The sequence below is a fragment of the Heterodontus francisci genome, chromosome 24 (genome assembly GCF_036365525.1).
Source record: "Heterodontus francisci isolate sHetFra1 chromosome 24, sHetFra1.hap1, whole genome shotgun sequence".
Taxonomy (NCBI): domain Eukaryota; kingdom Metazoa; phylum Chordata; class Chondrichthyes; order Heterodontiformes; family Heterodontidae; genus Heterodontus; species Heterodontus francisci.
This window is the reverse complement of record NC_090394.1, coordinates 11,994,502-12,019,717: the sequence shown is the minus strand read 5'-3', so window position 1 is coordinate 12,019,717 and position 25,216 is coordinate 11,994,502.

Sequence of the window (25,216 nt, the reverse complement as noted above, 5' to 3'; positions counted from 1 at the left end):
TTTTCTGTATTCTCTCTAAGGCTTTCACATCTTTTCTAAAGTGTGGTGCCCACAACTGGATGCAATATTCCAGCTGAGGCCTAACTAGTGTCTTTTCCAAGTTCAACATAATTTCCTTGCTTTTGTATTCTATGCCCCGATTAATAAAGCCCAGGATACTGTATGCTTTATTAACTGCTCTCTCAACCAGTCCTGTCACCTTCAATTACTTTTGCACATATACACCCAGGTCCCTCTGCTCCTGCATCCCCTTTAGAATTGTACCCTTTATTCTATATTGTCTCTCCATCTTCTTCCTAACAAAATGAATCTCTTCACATTTCTCTGTATTAAACTACATTGGCTACCATATTTGTATGCAAGCTGTCTGTCAGGTTGCCCAGTGCACCAGGTATTTCCTAACGTATGTCCATCAGCCATCTTCAGTAGCCTGGCTCATTGATATCATCATTTGGGTCCTCTGCAGCAGAATCTGCAATCGTCCTATTTCTCTGACAGACTGGCAGATGTGGCATTCTGTCTCCCTGCCCTTGCTCCTTTGTATTTGTGTCTGGTGAGTCACTGGGTAGAATTTAATTCCCCCCTCGGGTGGGGGCTGGGAGCCTGGGGGAGCCGTGGAATAAGGAGGTAAGGTGGGGGACGGAGTGACAGTCACCTTCCCAACGCCCCCCGATAAGGTTTGATAAGGTTCCCCACGGTAGGCTATTGCAGAAAATACGGAAGTATGGGGTTGAAGGTGATTTAGAGCTTTGGATCAGAAATTGGCTAGCTGAAAGAAGACAGAGGGTGGTGGTTGATGGCAAATGTTCATCCTGGAGTTTAGTTACCAGTGGTGTGCCGCAAGGATCTGTTTTGGGGCCACTGCTGTTTGTCATTTTTATAAATGACCTGGAAGAGGGTGTGGAAGGGTGGGTTAGTAAATTTGCAGATGATACTAAGGTCGGTGGAGTTGTGGATAGTGCCGAAGGATGTTGGAGGGTACAGAGGGACATAGATAGGCTGCAGAGCTGGGCTGAGAGATGGCAAATGGAGTTTAATGCGGAAAAGTGTGAGGTGATTCACTTTGGAAGGAGTAACAGGAATGCAGAGTACTGGGCTAATGGGAAGATTCTTGGTAGTGTAGATGAACAGAGAGATCTTGGTGTCCAGGTGCATAAATCCCTGAAGGTTGCTACCCAGGTTAATAGGGCTGTTAAGAAGGCATATGGTGTGTTTGCTTTTATTAGTAGGGGGATCGAGTTTCAGAGCCACGAGGTCATGCTGCAGCTGTACAAAACTCTGGTGAGACCGCACCTGGAGTATTGCATGCAATTCTGGTCACCGCATTATAGGAAGGATGTGGAAGCTATGGAAAGGGTGCAGAGGAGATTTACTAGGATGTTGCCTGGTATGGAGGGAAGGTCTTACGAGGAAAGGCTGAGGGACTTGAGGTTGTTTTCGTTGGAGAGAAGGAGGAGGAGAGGTGACTTAATAGAGACATATAAGATAATCAGAGGGTTAGATAGGGTGGATAGTGAGCGTCTTTTTCCTCGGATGGTGATGGCAAACACGAGGGGACATAGCTTCAAGTTGAGGGGTGATAGATATAGGACAGATGTGAGAGGTAGTTTCTTTACTCAGAGAGTAGTAAGGGCGTGGAACGCCCTGCCTGCAACAGTAGTAGATTCGCCAACTTTAAGGGCATTTAAGTGGTCATTGGATAGACATATGGATGAAAATGGAATAGTGTAGGTCAGATGGTTTCACAGGTCGGCGCAACATCGAGGGCCAAATGGCCTGTACTGCGCTGTAATGTTCTAATTCTAATTCTAAAAAGCCAGGGAAGGTCGAGAATGGCCTTCCCACCCTCAGGCCAATTAAAGCCCTTCAAGCAAAACTGGTGGGGGTGGGGGTGGTGGTGGTGTGGGCATATGCCACATGGGGAGACTGCCAGGTATACCCTGTCGGCCTCATTGTGGGCTGGTGGAGGCCCTCTTGCTTAGGCAATCTGTGGCCCACAGCAGGAACCCTGGTGACAAGGGTTGCATCACTGAAAGAGCCCCCCGCCCCCACCCTGGCCCTCCAAATTTACTGACGCCTCCCATTCGCCAGGGCCTGCTTGACTGCCCCTGGTGAGCCCATCCCACTCACCTGTTTTCTGGGGCCTCCTCCATGGCTGCTGCTCTGGGGCAGGCTACAGTCCCAGCAGTGGCCACCTATCCCTGTGGTCACCACTCCCAGTGGCCACTGCACCCAGTGTCACTGCTTGGACTGAAGAACTGTTAGCCCTCTGATTGTCCGGCAGCTCTTGGAGGCATGCTTTTCACCTTTAAAGGCACGGGAACCCCAACGCTGGACATTTAACTTCCTAATTGACATTCAATTCCATTGGTATTGACAGGCAGAGAGATCAGGGCATACAGGTCCACAGGTCACTGAAAGTGGCAATGCAGGTGGATAAGGTAGTCAAGAAGGCATACGGCATGCTTGCCTTCATCGGTCGGGGCATAGAGTATAAAAATAGGCAAGTCATGCTGCAGCTGTACAGAACCTTAGTTAGGCCACACTTAGAATATTGCGTACAATTCTGGTCGCCACACTACCAGAAGGACGTGGAGGCTTTGGAGAGGGTACAGAAGAGGTTTACCAGGATGTTGCCTGGTCTGGAGGGCATCAGCTATGAGGAGAGGTTGGATAAAGTCGGATTGTTTTCACTGGAACGACGGAGGTGGAGGGACAACATGATAGAGGTTTACAAAGTTATAAGCGGCATGGACAGAGTGGATAGTCAGAAGCTTTTTCCCAGGGTGGAAGAGTCAGTTACTAGGGGACATAGGTTTAAGGTGAGAGGGGCAAAGTTTAGAGGGGATGCGCGAGGCAAGTTCTTCACACAGAGGGTGGTGAGTGCCTGGAACTTGTTGCCGGGGGAGGTGGTGGAAGCAGGTACCATAGAGACGATTAAGAGGCATCTTGACAAATACATGAATAGGCTGGGAATAGAGGAATACGGACCCCGGAAGTGCAGAAGGTTTTAGTTTAGGCAGGCATCAAGATCGGCGTAGGCTTGGAGGGTCGAATGGCCTGTTCCTGTGCTGTACTGTTCCTTGTTCTTTTTTGTTCTTTGGTCCTTCCGAAAATGGCCATGGTGGGGTTGCCACCAGCCTTACGGCCTGGGGCCATTGCCGCGGCCATTAAATTCAGCCTACCATGTGCGCATCCCACCTCTAACTGCTAAAATTCGCATGTTGTTGAAATTTGAACTGCTGGATGTGAAAGTGAGATCAAATGAGATCAAGTGAGATCAAGTGACACTGCATCTTCACAAACAATGCACTACTCTACCTCCACACACTGAGAGACATCAACATCCTCAGGACCCGAAATGAGAAAAAGGATTAACTTGTGGTGTGAGGGAGAGCAAAGAAATAGAAGTCGGTTTGTATCATCTGCAGATTTTGAAGCAGAGTGTGTGGCATAAGGGAAGAGAGATGAAGAGGATTAGGTATAAAGAATCCTTGTTTGGTATCTCCTCCAGGGTCACCAGTGGCCATGACTTCATCTCTGTTCCTTCCCATTCTAGCCAGGATGCTCTTTTCAAGAGCAGACACGGTTTTCCTGTTGTCTGCTGTTGTGTGCCACCTACTCCTGTAAAGAAGATGGAAGTATGCTCCCAGTCAGGAAAAGGATGTCTCTCGTTCTCTCCACTTCCTGCACAAAAGCCTCCAGTGCAACAAACTTGTTGGTGTCAGCTTTCTCCCTCCTTCAGCCATTTCCCTTACAGGTAATTTCATACAAGGTCTTGCAGCCAGAATTCACCTCCCTTTAAGAGGTATCCTAGCCTCCTCTTAAAGGACCCCTTGGAGAAGCATGCAATTAATAAATAACAAAGATACACAGAAAATTCTCAGCAGTTCTGGCAACATCTGTGGAGAGAGCCGAGGTGGAACACTGGTTGGGAGGGGGGAACAGGTAAGTTTTCAGGGTGGTGGAGGGAGTGGGGAAAACCATTGCGATTGGTGGAGGAGATGGTGGGAAGAGGTTCAAGGTTATAAACTTTTGGGGGGGAAAGTTCGGGATCACAAGGTAATTTTTTGGGGAGGGAGAGGGCAATTAATAAATCATTTAGTGATTGGCAGGGTGAGGGAGGGAATTGAAAATGTTATTCAATTTTGCACTTTAATTTTTTTTTTCATTCATGTCATGTGAGCGTCACTGGCTAGGCCAGCATTTATTGCCCATCCCTAATTGCCCTTGAGAAGGTGATGGTGAGTTGCCTTCTTGAACCACTGCAGTCCATGTGGGGTAGGTACACCCACAGTGCTGTTAGGAAGGGAGTTCCAGGATTTTGACCCAGTGACAGTGAAGGAATGGGGATATAGTTCCAAGTTAGGATAGTGCGGACTTGGACGGGAACTTGCAGGTGGTGGTGTTCCCATGTATTTGCTGCCCTTGTCCTTCCAGTTGGTAGAGGTCGTGGGTTTGGAAGGTGCTGTCTAAGGGGCGTTGGTGGTTGCTGCAGTGACTACCCTTGACATCAAGGCAGCATTTGACTGAGTATGGCATCAAGGAGCCCTAGCAAAACTGAGGTCAATGGGAATAAGGGGGAAACTCTCCGCTGGCTGGAATCATACCTAGTGCAAAGGAAGATGGTTGTGGTTGTTGGAGGTCAAACATCTGAGCTCCAGGACATCACTGCAGGAGTTCCTCAGGGTAGTGTCCTAGGCCCAACTATCAGCAGCTGCTTTATCAATGACCTTCTTTCAATCATAAGGTCAGAAGTGAGGATGTTCGCTGATGATTGGACAATGTTCAGCACCGTTCGTGACTCCTCAGATACTGAAGCAGTCCATGTAGAAATGCAGCAAGACCTGGATAATATCCAGGCTTGGGCTGATAAGTGGCAAGTAACATTCGCACCACACAAGTGCCAGGCAATGACCATCTCCAACAAAAGACAAGCTTACCACCTCCCCTTGACATTCAATGGCATTACCATCACTGAATCCCCCAATATCAATATCCTAGGGGCGACCATTGACCAGAAACTGAACTGGAGTAGCCATATAAATACTGTGGCTACAAGAGCAGGTCAGAGGTAGATGGTACAGACTGCTGCCACTGTGCGTCAGTGGTGAAGGGAGTGAATGTTTGTAGGTGGGGTGCCAATCTTTCGGACTGCTTTGTGCTGGATGGTGTCAAGCTTCTTAAGTGTTGTTGGAGCTGCACCCATCCAGACAAGTGGAGAGTATTCCATCATACTCCTGACTTGTGCCTTCTGGACAGGCTTTGGGTAGTCAGGAGGTGAGTTACTCCCTGCAGGATTCCTGGCCTCTGACCTGCTCTTGTAGTCATGGTATTTATATGTCTACTCCAGTTCAGTTTCTGCCCGCCCGAGGCCAATCAACGCCCTTAAATGGCCACTTAACAGCCACTTACGGGCCCTCGCCCGCCTCCACGGGTATTTTACCTGTGGCAAGCAGGCGTGCTGGGGACATGAAAGACTGACCAGCCATAGCTGCTGGCGTTTCCTCGCACCGGGGTCCATGGCAGTTGGGCACAGTGTGCACGATTGAGGGCCACCTCCGACTCCCCACCCACCCCCGGACCCAAGACGCACCTCCCCTCCCAAACGACCAATCTAGCCTCACCAGGGCACGACCGATCTCACTGATGAGGCATGCTCAACTTACCTTCCCTCCTGGCTCCATGGCATCAGCTGGGCTGCAGTCCCAGCAATGGCCACCACTCCCAGTGGAGCTGCTGGGACTAAGAGCAACCAGCTCACTGAATGGCTGGCAGCTCACTGAGGCAGGACCTCCTCCCTCAAGTGGGTCGAAGTCCCACGTCAGGACAATTAAAGGCCGGGGATCTGTAAAATGCGGGATGGATCCCCTGGCTATGCAGAAGCAGGTTCACCATCGACTTTTACGTCGGTGGCGAATTCCCGTGCGCCTAAGATAAAATCCAGCCCAATGGCTTTTAGTCATATGATTACATCCTGGCATTTAGCATACTGAGTTCTTATAGGGTCATCACTCTTAAAGCGATCATACAACAAGTTGAAACTGACTGCCCTTGCCATCAAGGCAGCATTCAACCAAGTGTGGCCCTATTAAATCTAAAGTCAATGGGAATCTCTTTCCACTGGTTGGAGTCATACCTGGCACAAAGTGGGATGATTGTGGTTGGAGTTTAATCATCCCAGCCCTAAGACATCACTCCAACTATCAACTATCTTTAGCTGCTTCATCAATAATCTCCCTCCATCATAAGGTCAGAATTGGGACTGTTTGCTATGGGGATCAAGCGGGGGAGTGGGACTGATGGAATAGGTCCGTGGAGAGCCAGAATTGGCCTGATGGGCTGAATGGCCTCCTTCTGTGCCGTAAATAATTCTGTGACTCGATGATTGCGCAGTGTTCAGCTCCACTCAGAATTCCTCAGATGCGAAAGCAGACCGCGCCCACATGCACTAAGGCCTGCAAAAATCCAGGCTTCGGCTGATCAGTGGCAAGAAACATTCCCACCACACTAGTGCCAGGCAATGACTATGTCCAACAAACGAGAGTCTAATCACCTCTGCTGGACATTCAGCCCATTGTGTCTGTGCCTGGTGAAAAAGAGTTATCCAGCCCAATCCCGCTTTCCTGCTTTAGGTCTGTAGCTCTCTAGGTTTTGGCACTTTAAGTGCATGTACAAGACTTTTTAAATGTGATGACGATTTTTGCCTCTACCACCCTTTCAGGCAGTGAGTTCCAAACCCCCACCACCCTCTGTGTGAAAAAATTACTCCACAACTCCACTTTAACACTTCTCTTAATGGCTTTAAATCTTCGCTCATCTGGTTAATGACCTCTCTCTGCTAAGGTCCTTCCTATCCATCCAGGCCCCTCATAATTTTGTACACTTCAATTTAATCTCCCTTCAGCCTCCTCTGTTTCAAAGAAAACAAACCCAGCCCTATCCAATCTTTCCTCAATTCTCCATTACTGGCAACATTCCCATCTTTACCCTCACTAGTTTGATCACATCCTACCTGTAATGTGGTGACCAGAACCGTACACTGTACTCTAGCTGTGACCTGATTGATGTTTTATACCATTCTAGCTCTTGCATTCTTTGCCTCAGCGAATGAATCATTCTAATTGTCCTGATTAGGAAGCTTAAATGGTAATTGTAATGCCCCAGTAGGATGATTAAATAAACCATGGCAAAGAGCAATAAGTAAACAATTCAGGAAATGGAACTGCCTGACAGTTTGTTATTTTGAAAGGCAACTTGAGTTTTCAGATTTGATGTGGCTTCAAGAATGTATTGGAGATGTCTTAATGAAAAAGTTTCAATACGTTGCCTGCAGGCTATTTTTGAGAAATCAGTAAAAGGGTAACATGACTGTAAAATATTACATTTCCAAAAGATGCCCGGGTAAGCAATCCAAAAAAAGGCAATAAGCAGGAAAAAAAAATCAATGTTTTTTCAATTTCTTGTGCTATGCTGTAGAGTAACATTAGAAATTGCAACACTGTTCAGTAAAGTTGATAAATAGAATACAGTTTTCATGTGACACTGTTAACCATAAAAAATAGTTTTAGTAGTACTTAGCTTGTTGCAGCTGAATTCAAATCTCTAACAATGGATACGTAATAAAATTGAAAGTGTCAGCGTGATTCATGCAGCTTTTAGTTTGGGACAATGATTTTTTGTATGCTTTCGCTTTTCCTTCACCGAGGTTAGAGATATACTTTCACAATTATGTGAAATGCGCTAGAGTTCAGCACCTTTTTTGCAGTTGCCAATATGCATCTTATGTTATACATCATGTTATTTACCTATATAGAACTTGCCTGATCAGGGCTTTAAATAAAATGCTCATTTTTATTTCTGGCTATGGGTAAGAATATCACATTCAACACACCATTAACATATTGTTTGCCTTTGCTCCATGACCTTCTGGTCAGCTATTCTGTGACCTTGTCCAATCTACACCTTCTCCTTTGTTATCTCCTGCCCCACCCCTGCTTTACTTGCTTATAACCTTTCACATTTCTAATATTTGCCAGTTCCGATGAAGGGTCACTGACCTGAAACGTTAACTCTGCTTCTCTCTCCACAGATGCTGCCAGACCTGCTGAGTATTTCCAGCATTTCTTGTTTTTATTTCAGATTGCCAGCATCTGCAGTATTTTGCTTTTATTTTAGTGTTTAATTCACTGCCACTTCTGTTCCAGGAATGCCTACCTTGAAGAAGTTCCGCTCTTCTTCTCTGACGGGATTTTCGTTAGTGTCTTTTACCTTGTTCACCTTCATTGCTTTCTATTTCCCTCCTGATGTTTGATAAAGTGTCTACCAAAACTCGTTTTCACAGCCACATCTCCTTCCTCAGTGACTGTCTCCGGCTCCGATTTATTCCATGTGGATTCACCCACCATGTTTTGAATCCGCCCAGCATTACAGGTATCTCCGAGAAATACAACGTTCCTCGGACTGCTATTCTCGCCGCATCCTGACATCCACACTCAGTGCTATGTGCCGCCACATGTACACACTGGACCTCTCTCCAGCAGCACCGCCTCACCTTATCTCAGAGCTGTTCTACTCCGCAGTTTCATTTCATCCTTCGTCTTATCCGACGCATTAACAAAAAACATTTTTTCTTCCTTTCAGATGTCAAGGAACGTAAGCTCCAGCAGCTGATGGGGACTAATGCCCCTCCAGATCCTTCTTCCCTTTCACTTCCCTCTGACCCCAACCCTTCTGATCTGACCCCTTGCCGTGTATTCACGATACTCTCTGACCTTCCCCTTTCTGATGCTGAAAGTTCTGTACTCAGCAAAGGTCTCAGTTTTATCCCCTTACGGCCCCACCTCAATGAATTTTGTGTTCGGCATGACATTGAGCTCTCTTCCATCACCTCTGCCTCCGGGCTCACTTCTTTGACCAGAAGCCCTTCCCTCGACCAGCAGACCCATTCATCCACCTCCAGCATTCTCCCTCTACCTGGACCCCTCCCCCTGGCCTCTTACCCGCTCTTGATCTTTTCATTGAAAACTGTCGTCGAGACATTGGTCATCTCAATTTCTCTGCCTCCCTCACTCACTCTAACCTGTCCCCCTCTGAACTTGAGGCACTCCATTCTTCCAGGTCTAACCCCGACATTGTCCTCAAACCTGCAGACAAGGGAGGTGCTGTTGTTGTATGGCGTACCGACCTCTACCTTGCAGAGGCTCAGCGCCAACTCTCAGACACTTCTTCCTACCTCCCTCTGGACCATGACCCTACCACTGAACATCAAGCCACTGTCCAAAGGACTGTCACTGACCTCATCTCCTCTGGAGATCTTCCCTCTACAGCTTCCAACCTCATAGTCCCGCAACCCCGAATAGCCCGCTTCTACCTCATTCCCAAAATCCACAAACGGGACTGTCCCGGCAGACCCATTGTGTCAGCCTGCTCCTGCCCCACTGAACTTATTTCTTCCTATCTTGACTCCATCTTTTCTCTGCTGGTCCAGTTTCTTCCCACCTACATCCGCTTCTCTTCTGATGCCCTACGTCATTTTGACAATTTCCAGTTTCCTGACCCCAAACGCCTCCTCTTCACTATGGATGTCCAATCTCTCTGCACCTCCATCCCCCACCAGGACGGTTTGAGGCTCTCCGCTTCTTCCTTGAACAGAGGCCCAACCAGTCCCCATCCACCACCACCCTCCTCCACCTGGCTGAACTTGTTCTCACATTGAACAACTACTCCTGCAACTCCACTCACTTCCTTCCAGTAAAAGGTGTTGCTATGGGGACCCGCATGGGTCCTAGTTATGCCTGTCTTTTTGTGGGATATGTCGAACATTCCTTGTTCCAGTCCTACTCAGGCCCCCTCCCCCAACACTTTGTCCAGTACACTGATGACTGTATCAGTGTTGTTTCCTGCTCCTGCCCCGAACTGGAAAACTTTATCAACTTTGCTTCTAATTTCCACCTTTCTCTCACCTTTACATGGTCCATCTCCGACACTTCCCTTCCCTTCCTCGACTTCTCTGTCTCCATCTCTGGGGATAGGCTGTCTACTAATATCCATTATAAGCCCACCGACTCCCACAGCTACCTCAACTACATTTCTTCACACCCTGCCTCCTGTAAGGACTCCATTCCATTCTCCCAGTTTCTCCGTCTCTGACGCATCTGCTCTGATGATGCTACCTTCCATGACAGCGCTTCTGATATGTCTTCCTTTTTCCTCAACTGAGGATTCCCCCCCACTGTTGTTGACAGGGCCCACGACCGTGTCCGGCCCATTTCCCGCACCTCTACCCTCACCCCTTCCCCTCCCTCCCAGAACTGTGACAGGGTTCCCCTTGTCCTCACTTTCCACCCCATCAGCCTCCATATCCAAAGGATCATCCTCCGCCACCTCCAGCGTGATGCCACTACCAGTCGCATCTTCCCCTCCCTTCCCCTGTCAGCATTCCGAAGGGATCGTTCCCTCCATGACACCCTGGTCCACTCCTGCATTATCCCCACCACCTCATCCCCTTCCCATGGCACCTTCCCCTGCAATCGCAGGAGGTGTAATACTTTCAAAACATGCCAGTGTAAAACATGAACTAATATGCTGGTAGTGGAAGCAAGCCTGTGTGTGTAAGAATCCAATTTAGTCATTTACAGGTCGAGAACCGCTCTGTAAAAAGGTGTAAAAAAAACTGCAGTTGAATTAAAACCCAGTTAAACAATTAAACATGTATATCTGTCCTGTATATAATTACTTCCTTTACCATCTGAACTTGGAACCAAATTAATCAACTCAATGCAAAAGCAAGTAACTAGTTCAATACTGCAGGAGTGTGTTTAAGGGAAATACAGCCCAAGAAATATGATCACCAATGAAAACATGTGCTGAGGGGCCGGTGCACAGATCACTTGTGCTAGTTGGAACCAATTGTTCATGCGTGCAGCCAGCACTAACCCTAACCCAAACCCTCGACACAACAACAGATGCTGGAAATCAGAAATAAAGGGAGAAAATGCTGGAAATATTCAGCAGGTCTGGTAGCACCTTTGGAGAGAGAAACCGAGTGAACATTTCAGATCTGGGAAAACTTAGAAATGTAATAGGTTTAAGCAAGTGAAGGGACATAATTGCTCTGGAGAGAGGACAGAGGAGATTTACAAGAATGTTGCCAAGGCTTGAAAGTTGAAGCAATGGGGTAAAATTTGATCGGCTAGGGTTGTTTTCCTTAGAACAGAGGAGGCTGAGGGGTGACTTAATTGAGGTGTACAAAATTATGAGGGGCCTAGATAGAGTAGACTGGAAGGACCTGTTTCCCCTATTGGAGAGGTCAGTTACCAGGGGCATAGATTTAAGGTGATTGGTAGAATAATTAGAGGGGACATGAGGAAAAACATTTTCACCCAGAGGGTGGTGGGTGTCTGGAATTCACTGCCAGGAATGGTGGTGGAGACAGAAACCCTCAACTCATTGAAAATGTACCTGGACATGCACCTGAAGTGCTGTAACCTGCAAGGCTACGGACCAGGTACTGGAAGGTGGGTTAGATTAGGCGGCTAGATTTTTCAGTTAGCGCAGACATGATGGGCTGAATGGCCTCCTTCTGTGACTCTAAAGTGGGTGGTGTTTAGGAAGAAGAACAAAAGGGATAGACTCTGATAGGGCGGAAGACAGGAGGGATTAAATGACAGAAGAGTTAGCCATGCAGGGCCAAAGGGAATGGTGATGGAGCAAGAAAAGAAAGAAAGGATCTGCCCAGAACATGTGTTGTCTTTGTTTTCGGACAGTACAAGAGAAAAAACGAAACATGCAAAGGAAACAAAATAGAATCAGAGATTCTGATCTGAAATTGTTAAAACTCAATGTTGAGTCTGGAAAGCTGCAAAGTGCCTAATCAAAAGATGATGTGTGGTTCCTCAAGCTGACTTTGAGCTTCATTGGACCATGCAGGAGGCCGAGGTCAGAGAGATCAGCGCGAGCACAAGGTTGAGAATTAAAATGACAGGCGAGCGGAAGCTCGGGGTCATTCTTGCAGACTGAATGGAAATGTACCCCAAAGCAGTCATCCAATCTGCATTTGGTTTCCCCAGTGTCGCACTGACCACATTGTAAGTGCGAATACAGGATACTAAATTGAAAGAAGTGCATGTAAATCATTTTAACGTGGTGGGAGTTCCAGCAACCAGCCAAAATATCACAGTGGGACGGTTGGTGCGACAAGGTAAGTATTTATTCAATAATTTAAATAGATTAACATGTTTTAATGGGGTTCCCGTCACCAAGTGGCAGGGGGCTGCCAAGAGGCCTCAACACTGCCAGTAATATGGGGGAGGGCGTTCGCGCCATCGAGGCTCGCAGAGGGCCTCTCCCAGAGGTATTTTCCGGGCCCCCCTCCAGGACCCCCGATGTCAGGGGGCTGGTAAAATTCAGCCCATTGTGTTGATGAAGTCAAACAGCTGGAAGCTTTTGCTACTATTAATATCATGTGCCCAAAGAAAGTTGGCAAACACACACTCAGGACTAAGATTGACATAGGAGCTAGTGCAAGTATCCTACCAGTGCAAATGATGAAGGATATGTACCAGGGTCATTAGAAATTAATGATACAACTGATAGCTGCAAAATTCACTGCATACAATGGCTCACCCATCCCTTGCTCTGGCCCACTAACAATGCAATGCAGCTGTGTCAAGTCAGCTTGTAAACCACAAATATTTTACTTGATAGACACAAGCGGACCAGCAGTAGCAGGCCTACCCATGTGTAAGGATCTCAACATCATGCCTATCCACAAGGTCACCAAGGCAACCATTAGAGTAGAAGAGACCAAGGGTACCCACATTGAGTCAGTCCAGGACTTACAACAATTGTACCCGGACAAGTTTGATGCCATAGTAGATTTCAAAGGCGATGCCGTACTGCATCCCAGAGACAATGCAATTCTGTCAATCGACCCACCCAGAAAGTGCACTGTGCACGTACAAGAAAAACGTAATCGTGAGTTGGATGACATGGAACGCAATGGCATCATCCGTCATGTACATCATTACACAGACTGGTGCAGCTCAATTACGTGCATACTGGACAAGGATGGAGCAATCAGGGTATGCCTAGATCCGAGGCATCTAAACCTCTCCCTAAAGAGATGCCCCACAAGATTCCGACACTAAAGGAATTGAATCCCAAGTTCACAGGAGCCAAATTCTTCCCCAACTTGGATGCTAAACACGGATATTGGTCAGTACACCAAGGTAAGGAATCTCAAGGAATCACCCCCTTCAGGACACCATTTGGAAGATATTGCTTCCAGAGACTACCCTTCAGCTCATCTGTCAGTCGAGATCTGTTTTAGCAGCACATGGACAGAATGATAGAAAATGAGCATCTGATGAAAGTCACAGACCATCTTCACAGATGCTGCATGACCTCTGAGTATTTCCAGCACTTTCTGTGTTTATTATAGAAAACGTGCCTGAATGTATATACATTGCTGATGATATTACGGTAATGGGCAAAACCGAAGATGAGCATGATTGAAAGCTTCATTCACTGATGTCAGTCGCTCGTCATGAAGGGCTCGTTTTTAACAGCAAGAAGTGCCAGGTGAACGTAAGTCAGATCAATTTCTTTGGCTCCATCTATTCCAGTTGTGGAATCCATCCTGATGCAGGCAAAGTCGACAATATAAGGCCTATGCCTACCCCACCAGACCTCCAGAGATGTCTTGGATTTTTCAACTTCTTGGCATCATACATTCCTAATTTTTCTGACAAAGCATCATCACTGAGAGATCTCTTAAAGAAAGATGTACCATTTGTATGGCAGGAGGACCATCAGCATATGTTTGAGTCTTTCAAACAAGCATTGTCAGTAGAAACCTTTACCCTGCAGTGTTATGATCCAAGGAAAAAGAGAATCCTGGAAGTTGACACCTCACAGAAAGGGCTATCAGCATGTGTCCTGCAGGATGGCAAACCAAGTGCATTCAGATCCAAAAGTTTATCCTCAGCACAGTCCAATTATCCAAACATAGAGCGTGAAACATTTGCTCTGTTGTTTGTGATGACAAGGTTCCACACCTACCTGTTCGGCAAGCAGTTCACTGTGGAAACTGACCATAAACCACTTGAGAAGATTTGGCGCAAACCATTGACAAGTGCTCCATCTCAACTGCAGCGACTCTTAGTGAAAGTAAAGGGGTACGACATTGATATCTGCTTCAAACCGGATACCAAAATGGTCCCCTCAGATATGCAGAGCAGATTGCCAAATCCAAACAAGAATGAAGAAGTCCCACTGTATCTACAAGTAGACAGCATGGACATCGAGGTGGAAGATGCACTCAAAATCGATTTATTGCATTTTGGTCAGCACAAATGTGATCAACTGCAATCAAAAACAACCAATGACCCACAACTGAAGGCACTGTGGAGAGGCATCATAGAAGAATGGCCTGACATGTTAAAAGAGGTACCAGAAACCATCAGATGCTTTTGGCCTTACAGAGATGAACTCAATATCTTGAGAGGGGTCACCTTCAAAGGAAAACAAGTGATTGTGCCCAAAGCTCTCCGACAGGACATCTTGTCACAACTTCACCAAGGCCATCTGGGTATAAAGCGAATGGGACAACTGGCACGAGCCATGTTAATTGGCCGGGGATCATTGAAATTTTAGTGAGGATGTGCGAGGCGTGACAGAACCACCAGCCACAGCAACGCAAAGAACCTCTACACCCTAATGAGATTCCGTCAGTCCAAAATCACCACTGATCTATTTACCGTGAATGAAGATGACTTTATCTTAGTCACTGATTACCTGTCTGACAACTGGAAATTTGGAGAAGTAAAGATACTTCAAGAATGGTTGTTACAGACACATTAAGTGCCATATCCAGTCTGTTTTGGTGCACCTGAAGAAATAATTTCTGACAATGGGCCACAGTATACAGGCAGACCCGTCAGGGATATATGTGGCAAATGGGGTATAAACCTTGTGACGTCCTCACCACATTACCCTAGATCTAATGGTCTTGCCGAGCGAATGGTTCACACAGTTAAATCACTTATCCTGAAGTGTAGGACAACACGTCTGCATGCCAATAACATCCAAGGGTGAAATCCACATCCCCAGAAGGTTATACCATAACAAGATCTGGAAGAGTTGTCAAACCACCAAAATGATATGTGGACTGTTCAGCTTCTGCATGTGTAAATTTCACAATCACTATCCTCATACCTGTAAATTTTATAATCTCTATCCTTGTATAACTAATTTTTATATTGTCTAATTTTATGTGTTTTTACTTGTAGCGTACGAGACTTAGCTTTGGACAGGATGGTGCTTTAAGAGTGATGTCCCTTTAAGAACTCAGTATGCTAATGACCTAAATGCCAGGATATAGTCATGTGACTAGAAGCCATAGTCTCTTTGCACTGTAACACTCTGGAGAAAGGTTCTGTATATAGTTTGCTCTGTATTGGGTGTATTAGTTTAGCTGTAAATAAACCTTCTAGAGATCGTCAAGGAACTGGAATCCATGTTCCTCATTGTGTTGCTTAAGATAACACAAAGAAACTCATGACACAAGTCACCTGTGGAATTCAGCTTTTTGCTCCATGCTGGACCAAGGCTGTAATGAGTTCTTGACCTGAGTGGTCCTGGCAATTCCAAACTGTCAGACACAGGGAATAAATATTCCATATATTTTCCAGTGTAGATCAAATAAATCAAATATAATTGTGGATGAGCTTTGAAATAAAGTAACTTTGAGTTACATGAGCCGAGAAATTAGGCCATAAAATACTTGATTTTTGAGTGCTAAATGTTCTTCTAATCCTCCAGTATGGCGGACAGGAAGCTCCTGCTCATTATGATCTAGAAGTGCACTGGTCAATATTTTGGTAAAGGCCAAAAAAGAACAGCTAGATGTGCCCATGTTTGGCATGAGGCCCTTGGATATGCAAAAGAAGGGTCGAATGCCTTTTTGAGGCCTCCCTACAGCAAAACTGATTTGCACAGTAAACCACGTCTACATGCGACCAGTAAGATCAGGTCTCAAAATATACTAATATGAAAGTAGGGCCAGAAGGGAGAGGAGAGCTTCTTCTGACTACAAGTTCAAAGAAAATGGGCAGAAGCAGGTCAGAGATATGCCCCTCCCATGATCACCACCCCTCCCCCACCCCAATCACCACCCCTCTCCCACCTCCAATCATCACCCCCACCCCAAACCACCCTTCCCCCACTTCCAATCACCACTCCTCCCTCACCCACAATCACCACCCCTCCCCTATCCCAAGCACGACCCCTCCCCCACTCCCAATTACCACCCCCCACCTCTAATCACCATCCCTGCCCTTATCTCCAATCACCACCCCTCCCCCACCCCCAATTACCACGCCTTGCCCATCTCCAATCTTCAGCCCTCCTCCACCCCATTAACCACCACTCCCCTATTCCAATCACCACCCCTCCCCCACAACAATCACATGCCTTCCTCACCTCCAATCACCACCCCTCCCCCACCTCCAATCTCCACCCTTCCCCCACCTCGTTACCCACTCCCCTCCCCCCTTCTGATCATCACTGTTACTTATGGTCACAGCAACTCATTTTTTGATCATTCTTTGCCACTGAGCTACCAGTTACTGTCTGCACTCACTGACCTGATGTTCATCAGCCAGAAAGCCCAATATCTGGTGCATTAGCAGCCTCACCAGGCACAGAAATAATTCCAAAAATAGGTAGGCTTCCAGGCCCAAAGTTATGTGTAAAAATGTAGGAACAGATGTAAATCATTCAGCTCCTCAAACCTGCTCTCTCATTCAATGAGACCATGGCTGATCTGTATCTTAACTCCATCCATCCACCTTTTAGTTTTAGTTTTAGAGAAACAGCACTGAAACAGGCCCTTCGGCCCACTGAGTCTGTGCCGACCATCAAACACCCATTTATACTAATCCTACACTAATTTCATATTCCTACCACATCCCCACCTGTCCCTATATTTCCCTACCACCTACTGATACTAGGGGCAATTTATAATGGCCAATTAACCTATCAACCAGCAAGTCTTTGGCATGTGGGAGGAAACCGGAGCACTCGGAGGAAACCCACGCAGACATAGGGAGAACTTGCAAACTCCACACAGGTAGTACCCAGAATTAAACCCAGGTCACTGGAGCTGTGAGGCTGCGGTGCTAACCACTGCGCCACTGTGCCGCCCACCTTGACTCCGTATCCCTTAGTACTCTTGGCTAGCAAAAAACTATCAGTCTTAGATTTAAAATTATTAATTCAGCTAGCAACTACTGCTTTTTGTGCGAGAGCTCCACACTTCTAACATCCTTTACATCCTAACTTCGCTCCTGAATGGCCTGTCTCTGCTTTTGAGGTTATGCACTAGGTTGAAGGAATCATCACAGTCCACCATTTCCCCAAGCCAATGGCCTGTGGCCAATTGCTCTGTATGGTGTGGCACTGCCAGTGAAACCATTTTGCAGCATTAAAATAAGCTTAAGGAGGGGCCTGAGGAGGAAATAAAAAGAGGAATAGGCAAAAATCTCTGCATTAAAAAGAAACAGTGGGCCTGAAAGTCCAGCCAGTATTGCGCCATTTGAGATGAAGTAGAGCAGCAATTCTGCCAGCCTTCAGTGGTGGCAATAATCCTGCCACATGTTGCAATGTCAGCCAATTTGTGAATGTACAGGCATGTAAGCTGTGCAAATACAATTTGCAATGCTCAGATAGAATGGTGAAAGGAAGTGGGAGAAAGTGCAGAGAGGGAGGGAAAAGGGAAGTGGGAGATGAGGGTTTAAAAATATCTCGAGGAGCGGAATAGACATTCTACTGTGTAAAGGGACAGCACTGGAGGAAGCAGACAACCTGGGTGACAAGAATGATAGTCAGATTGATTCAGGGAGCTGAATCTGCACATCCTCGTAACAGGAAAATAGAATAGATACATAAGAACCGAAGAAATTGGAGAAGGGGTAGGCCATATGGCCCCTCGAGCCTGATCTGACATTCAGTAAGATCATAGCTGATCTTATACCTTAACACTACTTTCCCACACTATCCTCAAATCCCTTGATATCCCTAGAGCCCAAAGATCTAGATCTCAGCCTTGAATATACTCAATGACTGAGCATCCACAGATCTCTGAGGTAGAGAATTCCAAAGATTAATAGTCCTCTGAGTGAAGAAATTTCTCCTCACCTCAGTCCGTAAATATCCGTCCATTATCCTGAGACTATGCCCCCTAATTCTAGACTCTCCAGCCAGGGGATGCAGCTTCTCAACATCGAATATGTCAAAGCCTTAAAGAACTTTATGCATTTCAATGGATGATCTGCTTTGGGGTCAGTCACTGAAAAATACCAAGAACATGTTGTGCACATTGCTATATTTAACACAGTGTATCTTTGTCACCACTGCTTTAACATCATCTTCCCACATTCAAATAAAGGACTAATCTTTCAATAAGTACCCATCCTAGAACATGCAAACGCATTGGACATCTTTGCTCCATTTGACCTGATTGAATAAATCAGCATGATAAGTGCACCCATTCCTTATTTGATGCCATGAATAGCAACACGCAACTTAAGTGCATTCTCTTAGAATACAGCAAACTCCAAAGTGAACAAATGCCAAACTGCTCTCTTCGATCTGGAGTCCAACCTTGCTTTTCTTTCTCCTCTCCTAATGCTTCTCCGAACTGCTACATGAAGACCAGTAACAAAAGAGATAATTGGATGCTCTTGTGGTAAAAAAGATCACTCATGGGACTGAGGTGACCTTTCTCTCATGGCATTTTGCTCCTGGGAGGGGGCTGCTGGCTGTTTCTCTGGAGTTTGTGCCTGGGCAACCTGGTGCTACGTCCTAAAGGCCTGTTTTAACCAACACCCACCCCCACCATCCCCCTCCCCATGTGGTGATATGGGGTGGGAGGGGAGTTAAAATGCTGATAAAGGGGGTTGCATTGCCTTCCCATTGTGATCGCACCACCATCATTTTAATTGGCCTGATTGCCAGAGGAGCAGCAGCTAATCATTGGGGCTGGATCTCAGTCTTCACATACTCTCTCGCAATCTCTCACTACTGTCTTCTATCATGGTTCTCACAGAATTTCCTCCTCTAATGATGCTCCTGCTGATCAGCATCATCTTCCCCTTTTTCCTCTTTGTCTGCCCAATGTTGCTATGGTGAATATGAAGGAAAGGAGAGTTAGAATTAATGCTAGGAGAGCATAATCCTATCAAGGTTAGGGAGTCAAAGAAGAGTGTGGGATCTAATGGCTTTGAGTTGCTTCATGGAGATGCTGTGTAGGAATGCACCCACAAATCCAGTGAAAATACTGTACCACTGACCTCATCACATCACACAGTTAAAACATATTGCATCTTCCCCCCTCAACCAATGTAAGAAAATTCTTTCTTCTTTCTTTCACACAAATTAGCTTCATGGCTGGTTCATAATGGAGGGTGAGATCCTTAATGTTAGAGATATTTCCCTTGGTTTGCTGACTCTTATCTAGCATATTGCATAGGTTTCCACTGCAACAAAATAGAGAGAATTTAGTGAAGTGATCAAGCTCAAAAGAGAAAAAAACAAAGTGTGACATCACCAGAAAGCAGGTAATGAATGGCTGGTGAGTATTTCGGCATTTCCCCCCCCTATTTTCTCTCTCTAAACAAGGGCTTTGATTTAAGATTGGAACCAGGAAATTAAAATTTCAATTGTGGTAAGTATAACAGAAAGTGAATTAATAACTGGAGTATTAGTTCAGAACAGGTTAAGAGGCATTAATTAAAATTAATGGTTTAAACAAGGTGCTAATTAGATTCTAAAAGAGGGAATAGAGATTTCTTTTTCAATCATGGAGGGCAGCGGTGACCTGTTGCTTGCAATTCCTGTACCATGTGTGAACTACAGGACATTTCATGTGTCTTGGGGGAGCCATGTGTGTATGAAGTGTCTCCAGCTGCTTGAGCTTGAGCTCAGGGACTCTGAGCTTGAGGGGCAGCTGGAGACACTGCGGAGCATCAAGAAGGATGAGAGTTTCCTGGATAGTATGTTTCAGGAGGTGGTCATCTCACAGGTAGAGAGAATTCAGTACAGCTGATGGTTAGCCATCTGGAAGAATAGGATGAGATAGGTAGGAGGTAGAGAAGTCATTGGAGTGTGTTATCATCCTGTGTAGATCAACAAATCAAAAGAACTAAATTTACTGAACAACACCAATTAAAAAAAAACAAATGGATAAGATTTCATTTTTATAACGTTTACTTTAATAACCAAACCAAAATCAGCATAAACGAAACATGAATTAATGGACAAAACACAGTTAATATATATTTTCCAAATTGGATGTTAACTATCAAATACAACAAAGATAGGTTTACTGGGAAGTCCACTCAGCAATCTTGTGATCTGGGGATGGCTCTGGTCAGATGACTGTCTCTTATCTGGTTCCGAACAGTTTTGTCTCCCCAGAACCCTGAAGGTTTTAGTTTCACTTTTAGTTAGGAACAGTCTCAAAAAACAAGCTTTGAAACCAGAGCCTGTGTACCTAACAGAACATTCAACATGTCATCCATTCAAACAACAGTACTCTTCCACTGGTCTCACAAACCACAGACTCAATCACACTTACCCCCTTGGAGAAAAGAAAGCTTTACTGTAGTAAAGTTTTCTTTACAACACATCAGAAATACAGCAAGTTCTTAACATCATAAACATTTTAACAAATACAGGTAACACTTTCATATTCCACAATGATACATATATTTACAAAATCATAATGGATTAACCAATAACAAAACCAAGTAAATGTGACAATTAGGATTAACAGGATTCAAACATCATAAAATTATCATGACTCAGAGCCTTCCTTCTCTCTTACACCCCTTCTTTGAAGTCTAGGCAGAGCATCAACAATTACATTGTTTTCCCCTGCAACATGCACAATTTTTAGCATAAATGGCTGCAACTTCAAACTCCAATAAAATAACCTGAGGTTCTTTGTTCTGAACTTTTCTAGAAACACACGTGGGTTGTAGTCTATATAGGCTTGTATTTACTCCTGATTATTAGTTACATAGACCTCAAAATGTTGGAGAGCCAGGACAAGAATTAAAGCCACTTTCTTGATGGTTGAGTACTTTCCATGATGTTTATTTAGCTTCCTAGAGAAGTAGCTAACAGGCCGTTCCATACCAGCATCATCATCTTGGAGCAGCACCACGCCTACCGAAACATCACTTGCATTGATAGCCACCTTGAATAACCTGGGCTGCAAGAACTGACTCCTTTATCTTAATGGACTTTAACCATTCAAATGCCGTGCATGACTCTGACCTTTCGAACTCCACTTTTTTTTTTAACAAATTTGTCAATGGGGTGACTACCATGCTGAAATTAGAGATAAATCTCCTTTAGGACCCACACATACCCAGAAATCATGAAACTTCTTTCTTTGTCTTGGGTACAAGAAAGTCTATTATCACCTGAACCTTGGCCTTTCATGATAACACTTGACCTTTACCCACAAAATGTCCTAAATAAGTGACTTTGGCCATGAAAAATATGCTTTCTGCCAGGTTTATGATGAAGTTAACTTAGGCCAGCCTGTCAAATAGAGCTCTCAAATGTCTGACGTGATCAGTCCAAGTATCGCTGTATATTAAAAGGTCATCGATGTACACATCACAATTACTCAACTTGGCTATCACTTGATTGGTTAATCTTTGAAACGTATCTGGTGCATTTTTCATACCAAATAGCATGACTTTACATTGGAACAGACCATTTGGTGTCAAAAAAGTAGGAATTTCTTTGGCTTGGTCAGTCAAGGAGACTTGCCAAAATCCTTTAAGCAAATCAATGTTGCTAACAAAGGCCGAGCTCCCCAATCTATTAATGAAACCCTCGAGCCTTGGGATCGGATAGGAGTCTGTCTTTGTTAACCCATTAACCTTTCGGTAATCAATGCAGAATCTTTGAGAACAGTCTGGTATTGGCACAAAAACAAGAGAGCTCCAACTACTTTGACTGGATTCAATTGTATCATAACTTAACATGTATTGAACCTCCTCCCTGACTTTGGTCAATTTGCTGGGATTGAGTCTGTAGGAATTTTGTTTAATTGGTTTAGCTTCGCCTACATCAACCTCATAAACAGCTAGAGAAGTACGGCCTGGCGTATGTGCGCATACAGGCTTATATTCCCTCAGTAGGTCAGCTATGTCTTTCCTCTGTTGCTCAGGTAGCACCTCATCCAGACCCTCTAACACCTTTGTGTTCACCAGCTTCACTGCAGGAGGTTCAATCTGGGAACACTCAGTCTAAGACTCATCATCTGGTTCATCATGAGTACCAATATCATCATCTACATTCTCTACCACCTATGCCACACCTACTGGCTGATTATCGTCACAGTCATTGTATGTCTTCAACATATCCACATAGCACACCTTTTGACTCTTTCGTCTGTCAGGGGTACTAACTACATAGTTCACGTCACTGCATTTCCTTTTGATATAGTAGAGTCCACTAAACCTAGTTTTCAAGGGTTCACCAGGCAAAAGCAACAAGACTAGCATCTTATCCCAGGGTTGGAAACTATGTGTTTGTGCTTTCATCACCTGCTGAGAAGTATTGAGATGTACTCTGGCCACCGCACAAGCTTTAAAGAGCCTTTCTCTGAACTTTGACACATAATCTGGAAGGGTAGTTTCCTCCTTCCATGCCAATAATCTCTCTTTAATGAGTTTAAGGGGCTCCCTAAATTTATGCCCAAAGACCAATTCAAAGGGACTGAAACCAGTAGCCTCATTCGGCACATCTCTAGCCGTGAATAACAAGAATGATATCCCTTTATCTCAATTCAGGGGATACTCAAGAAAATAGGCCGTAATGATACTCTTTAGGGTTTGGTGATACCTCTCCAAAACATCTTGGGACTGCGGGTGATAAGTAGACAACTTGAGTTACTTCACTCCTAAGTTACACATGACTTCCTGCAATATATCTGACATGAAATTTGACTGAATTTCTTTTGGTAACCCATACCTAGTAAAAATAAAGCTGGACCGACTCCTCAATCACTGCTTTCACTGTGATCTTCTTCAATGGTATTGTCTCTGGAAATCGAATAGACAATCCATGATGGTCAGGAGATACTAATGACCTGACTTAGTCATAGGTAAGAGTCCAACACAATCCACAAGAACCCAACTAAATAGTTCATCAAATGCAGGTGTCGGTATTCATAGGGCTGGCTTAATCAAAGGCTGTGGCTTCCCGACCATCTGACATGTGTGACACATCTTACAAAAGTCAACCACATCCTTATGCAGTTATGACCAGTAAAAATGCACCATTACCCTAGCCTGAGTCTTCCATATACCCCAATGACCTGCGGCTGGAATCTCATGGGCAATTCTCAAAATTTCACTGCTGTGGCAAGGAGGGACAACAGTTTATTGGACGACACCCCAATCCTCACCAGCGGGCCTCTGTGGAGGTCTCCACTTCCTCATCAAAATGTAGTTCTTCTCATAATAACCCTCAAAGACTTTTTCAGCCTCTGCCTCAGAACACGCCGTCTGAGACAAGCTCCTCAAATCAGGATCTTCCTGTTGTGCCTTAATCGAGGAAGATCTGCTAAACAATTTACCATTGTTAGCCTTGGAGATTTTACACCAATATCCTCATCCAAATCCTTGAAAAAGGTTTCAGCCAATCAAATATCCAAATTGTCCTCCACAACAACTGAATCTGTCTCATCTTGTCTAACCCTATGAGCCTGGGACCAGGTCACAACACGATCCAGGAATAGTCCAGGAACTTTTTCTTGCAAAACCTCAGTTTCCATAGCCTCAGCTGGCTTCCCTGAAACCACTGGAGATGCCAATACCTTATCCCCAGCAAAGTAATTTCCTAAAAAAAAATCCAAACCTTCGCCAGGCAAACCAGGAATGACACTGGCAGAAGCAGGACCAGTGACTGCATCAACCCTATTTAAGGGAACGGATAAATAGATTCCATCAATACCCTGAGCTAACACCTTTGCATTCAGCAAACTACTGAGGGAGAAATTCATGTCACCTGCCAACATTGGTGACCTTGCTGCCCCAGTATCTCTAAAGATAATAATTGGCTTGTCTGCCTCACCAGACAAAAATTAGGACACTTCACCCTCAGACAGAAAACTTCTATAGTTTTCTGCAACTTCAGTCACTCTAGCAGCACACGGGGGAGAAACTACCTGCTTCTCGTGAATGTTACCTGCTGGGACAGTATTTCCTGGGGGGACACCATTTGACCACACAAATGTGACATGCTTGTTTTTCTACTTCTAACACTCAGCCTTCACATGCTCTTTTTAATGACAGAAATAGCATGTTGGTCCGCTTGAACCAAACTTGTCCTCTACACGTTCTCCTTTACTAATCTGAGGTGTATCTGTGTCTTTATCTTTGCCGTCTTCCTCAAAAGAACCAGATCTCATTTCATTATCAAACTTCCTATCTCTCCAATTTCTCTGAAAGTTTCCAAATTGGGGCCTGTGACCACTGCTTTTGTGAATAAATTCATCATCATCTGCCACTACTGTGGCTTCCTTTATTTTAAAAACTTTATGTTCTTCCAGGTGGAACCTTATTTCTGAAGGGACACTATTTTTAAATTCTTGTTTGGTAATACAGAACTTGAGTATTGCTGAAAACAGAGACATTTTGTTGAAGTTTTTCATCTTGCACTCATCAGGACAATTTGCAAGAATACCAATGTAAGGGAAAGCAACAAATTTATACCATATAAGAACAGAGTGCTGATTGGTTGGCAAGTAGACTCTGATTGGCAACATCTCCACTAATCAGAAATGCTGGAACCACTCAGCAGGTCTGGCAGCATCTGTGAAAAGAGAAGCAGAGTTAACGTTTCGGGTCAGTGACCCTTCTTCGGAAGGGTCCGAAGAAGGGTCACTGACCCGAAACGTTAACTCTGCTTCTCTTTTCACAGATGCTGCCAGACCTGCTGAGTGGTTCCAGCATTTCTTGTTTTTATTTCAGATTTCCAGCATCCGCAGTATTTTGCTTTTATCTCTACTAATCAGACTCCACTTGCCAACCAATCAGCACTCTCCTCATATAGTATAAATTTGTTGCTTTCCCTTACATTGGTATTCGTTTGATTTATCCTGATGAGTACAAGACGAAAAGCTTCA